The sequence below is a fragment of the Micropterus dolomieu genome, linkage group LG16, assembly GCF_021292245.1.
Source record: "Micropterus dolomieu isolate WLL.071019.BEF.003 ecotype Adirondacks linkage group LG16, ASM2129224v1, whole genome shotgun sequence".
NCBI lineage: Eukaryota > Metazoa > Chordata > Actinopteri > Centrarchiformes > Centrarchidae > Micropterus > Micropterus dolomieu.
In genome coordinates, this window is record NC_060165.1 from 9,013,467 (window position 1) to 9,018,544 (window position 5,078).

At 40.3% G+C, this 5,078-nt stretch overlaps 1 long non-coding RNA gene across 1 annotated transcript; it reads left to right on the forward strand.

Moving 5' to 3' along the window:
* Positions 1-946: 946 nt before the first annotated feature.
* On the forward strand, positions 947-4,838 carry LOC123984654. Its single transcript, XR_006828483.1, has 2 exons — positions 947-1,734; positions 1,879-4,838. It is a non-coding gene; the product is annotated as an uncharacterized LOC123984654 (long non-coding RNA).
* The last annotated feature ends 240 nt before the right edge of the window (positions 4,839-5,078 follow it).

The following is a 5,078-nucleotide window of genomic DNA, read 5'->3' on the forward strand; positions in this document are numbered from 1 at the left end:
TCATTTAGGCTAACATATTCTCCATCACCCAGCCAGGTTTCAGTAAGACAAAATAAATCAATATCATAATCTGATATTAGTTCATTTACTAGTACACCTTTAGAAGAGAGAGATCTGATGTTTAAGTGTCCACATTTAACTCTCCTATTCGTTTGCACTATTGCTCTTGTGGTTATAATTTTTATGAGGTTTTTATGCACAGCTCCTCTTCTGTTTACCTTTTTAAATAATTTCAATGGTCGGGGGACAGACACCGTCACTATAGGATTTTCACTAAGTAACTCCTGAAATGGAGGAGCAGAGAAGTGTGTTAGACTGCGACTCTGCGTAGGGTTTTGGGTGGGTAACTGCTAAAAAAGTTTACCTTCAATGGTCGTCTTTTGGACAGCTGTCAAGTCAGCAGTCTTCCCCATGATTGTGTAGCCTACAGAACTAGACTGAGAGGCCATTTAAAGGCCTTTGCAAGTGTTTTGAGTTAATTAGCTGGTTAGAGTGAGGCACCAGGTGTCTTCAATATTGAACCTTTTCACAATATTCTAATTTTCTGAGATACTGATTTTGGGGTTTTTATTAGTTGTCAGTTATAATCATCAAAATTAAAAGGAATGAACAATTGAAATATATCAGTCTGTGTGGAATGAATGTATACATTATACAAGTTTCACTTTTTGAATGGAATTACTGAAATAAATCAACTTTTTGATGATATTCTAATTATATGACCAGCACCTGTATTGTGGCCAGCCTAAGGCACAGCTGTGCAATACCCATGTTGTCTGATCAGCATCTTGATATGCCACACCTGCAGGATTTACACGTGCAGGAAAGGAAATGAGTTACCTTATAACTGAGGTTAAGCAGGCAGGAAGTATGTTGCCGTGGAGCAGGTGGGCTGCTACAACAGAGCTGTCAGAATGCTTCAGTTCTTTGATCTCGTCATCTTCGAAGCAACAGAATGGAACCGATGATGCTGATCCTTTAATGCAGGATTCTAGAACTCTAGCGCCTGCTTGACTCTATAAAAGGACCTCAGATTCTTACAGTGCAACTGCACACACGTGTTGTTAACCAGCTAATATACTACAGAGGCGATCTTCTCCAGACAACCACAGACTGCTAAGGATTACAGTCAGTTACAAGCCAATTCAGTCTTCTACAGACAAACCACAGTCGACAAAACTGACAGAGTTGGCTTTCACCCTATTGGACAGGTAAACTAACATTACAAAGCATATGAAATATATAGCAGTAACAAAGGACGACTAACACCTCTGACCCGAGACAGGGTTGGGAAGGCCCCACTGCGAGTTTCTCCATTAAAGCCGACAAGAGACGGACCCCCGGAGCAATTCCCTGGCAAAGAAGTTTGCCAAAGAAGTTTTAAGATAATTGAGCGATTATTAACTAACTGATCACTAGGAATAATTGTATAATTATTAAAATGCTACCCAGAGGTCCGGAGACTCTGGGTTAATAACAACTCCGGTGGTGCCTCGAAACGAGAGATTTATGGATTAATATTTTCTGAATATTAAAATTCATAATATATACATAAATTTATTAAAAATCATACGTAGCTTTAGACCTGCTACACTAACATTATCCAATTCAGTACTGCTGTTGTATGGCTTGCCACATTAACGTAGACTCACTGTATTTCGGACATCATGGTATTCCGGACACTTGACCTTTTCATGCTCATGCTAATTTATAAATAAATACTTCCAGGTCATGGTTAGTATATATAAATATATATATATATATATATACATATATACACACACATATACACATATACATATATACATATATATATATATATATGCGTAATCCTTGTCTCCTTCTCTTTCGTTTCCGACCAAACCCTTCTTTCCATAGCCAGTCGTTTGAAAGAAATCAACGTGAGTTTCCAGCGTGCACCAATGAGAAAATGGCGGGGGGAGGGTTTTCCGGTCGGACAAAAAGAGGGGCGAGTCATACCTCTGCTAAGAACAGCGTTTTAAACATGAACACCCACCAGAAAAATATAATATCTATCATAAAATAGTTATGAGTTACAATTGGCAAATATTTGAACTATTTAAGGCATACACACATTTACTGAGGCACTTTGTCCGACATGAATTTGAGTGCCAGCGGCACATCACAGCATGTGAAGTTAACGTTATTGTCCCTCGATGTTAAAATGTTAATTCTATATTTGAGGACCCAATAAAAAATGACTCTAGACTTAATGTTATAAAAAGTAACATATGTTATGTAGTGAACAGCCAGTGTGGATTTGATCATTTTATATCAAATAAATTTGGAGATCCCAAATTCCTTTTTTGTCTCTCCCCGAGGAAAGAGGGGGCCTGACCCAAGTGAAAAGTTTGCTTTCCCTAAGTGCTGTTTTGGGCAGTTAGATCGTAAAACTTACCACCTCGGGTGAAGCTGAGATAAGACTCGATGCCCTGACTGTTAAAATGATAATATCAACACTAACCAGAAACTTTTTGAGCAATGTTTCTGGGCAATCTTGTTAGTGGCAAGTCCGACTATGTTTTTAACGGCTGGCGGCGGTGCGGGGCAGGTGGCGGAGTGGTGGGGTAAGGGCATTACGGTAGTAATCTTTACTCATTACCATTGACGGCAACATTGCCCAGCACCATTGCTCTAAAAGTTGCTCCGTGTATCATCAGCTTTAATGTTTAACTACTGACAGTTGTTTTCCCTTTTTATCAAATGCTTAAAACCAAGAATGGTATAACTGTTTGACATCTAAGGTTCCATTGTGGAGAGGTATTTGATTAAAATACGTGCATATAGTCTTTAGGACCATATTAAAAGTTAATACACTGAAGTCTCGGAGGAGACCGGAAGCCAAGCCCCCTGGGGACACGCCCCAAGGGGCCAGACAAACAAAGCAGCAGAGCTCTTTGTTGCTCGCTCTCTTCCCTTGTTCTCTGGTCACTTCGCTCTTGCTCTCTACTCTACACGCTAACAGAGCGTGCTCCCAGCAACGCCCTAAGGAGTCCGGCCCGGCATTGCCGTGAAGATTCCTTTGTTCTTTACAAGCCACAAACGCGAAGAAGAGCCGCGACTACGGCTTTTCCCTCGTTTACAGCAACTTACTTGCTTTTGTAGCCCTGGTGTAAAATATAGGGATTAAAATAAGTTAGTTCCTATCAAAAGCAGAATAAAATAATTCAGTATGGAAATTAACCTAAAAAGAAATTTAGTTTAATAAGGAAAGAGTAATGCTTAGCTCAGATATTAAGATAATTTAGTCCTAAATGAGATGAAAATGTAAATATTTGCAAAATAAACTATTCTGTGTGTTTGAGGTAAAACAGTAAGGTAAACTGAAGGGAAAAAATACAGATTGATCCTTTATTTTCAGCTTTATTTTCAGCATTGTTGATGTTAACATTTGATTGGTTGCTGTGGGTGTTAGTCAGTGTCACTTGTGGTGATTGGCTGTAACCAAGAAAATGAGCTGGACTGGGTGGGAAAGAAAAAACGGAAGGGACAGCGAAAAAAAAAAGCCGCGAGAGAGAGACGGGAGAGACACAAAGTAGGAGAGGTGACCACAGAGCTGGAGAAAAGTGGAGAAACTTACAGATATGCAGTTTGTCGAATGTTTACGTAACGTTATAAGACGTTATAGCTGAGGACAGTAAAGCACAGTACTCGCTTAACCGCAGTGTGTTAGAGTGCAGGTTTAATGAGAGTGTGGCTAACTGAGCTAACGTTGGCGAGCCACTGGAGCAGAGGACGCCATTGCTGATCTTGGACTGTTTGGAGTTCCGCACGAGGACCTAACGAGGACTTTGCCTCCGCTGCCGTTTGGCTTGATCTTTTCACCGCTTCCTGTTCTGTTGTCTGGACGCTGAACTGTAAGTTGGACCGTGTGTATTGTTACTCTGTTGAGAGAGAGGGAAAAAAGGATTTTGTCGGCCACACCGCACACGAGCTACACACAGGCCTGCAACTTTTTTATTTTTGCGCGCAACTGAGAGACTGTGTGTGTGTGCATGCGGCCCGATGTGTGTTTGTGTGGTAACTGATTAAGTACATGAAAGTATTTGGAGTTAGCCTATTAATGTTTTGAAGGGTAAAGCAGAAAAAGCAAAAACAAGACATTTGCTGAAGAATTAAGAATCAACAGTGTGTGATATAGTATTTTGGTATCAAAGACAGGTTTTCTATAATTTTAAAGTAAGAAGAACAACCAAGTTCTTTTAAGCTTTATTGTAGTCGAGCGAACTTATACTGCTCCCACCGAAGTTTGGACCCAGCCACGTGGGCCATTACGCCAGCAGTAACAGAGGACAACCACGAAACTAAACCCAGCTAAAAGCCTACCACTGCAAGTTTTCTTCAAACCAAGCCAATTGAGGACGGATCTCCGGAGCAATTCTCTGGCAGAGAAAGCGACTGGCCGACGGCTTGTTAAGCCATACCAACGGAGAACGCACGAAACTCAGCCAGCGTGAGGCCGACCTAACACCAACCGACTGGAGACACAACAAGCAGTAAGGCTAAAACCCTGCATTCTGTGGTTGAGTTGATGTCCAATAGTCTGTTAATCCATTAGCTTTAATCCTTAATCATTCCAGCCTAAAACTCCTAGACAAATTTAACCGAGTTAGTATCATATAATCTGCGTTTATTAGTTGTCTTTCTCCCTATGAATCAAATTCTCCCCACAATAGAACAACTCAATTTACATTGAACTCCACAACATTCTCCTTGTTTGCATCATGTTTGTTTAGCCATTGTTTATTTCTTTGATGTATATTTAACCGCATTTATATCCACCTTTTAGTTAGTTAATAAATTTCACCGTAATCACAGGAACTGTGTGTGTGTATTGTTTAGCTCCAGGTCACTGTAACGGAGGATTTACACCTTCGATAGGAGATTGACTGACTAACTACTACTACTAACTGATCACTAGGAATAATTGTGTAATTATTAAACCCATAAAGTTACCTAGGGAGTCCGGAGACCGTGGGCGAACTGTATTTTCGGTGGTGCCCTAACGAGGATTTATGAAATATTAATATTCATAATTTGTGTTAAAAATCATACGT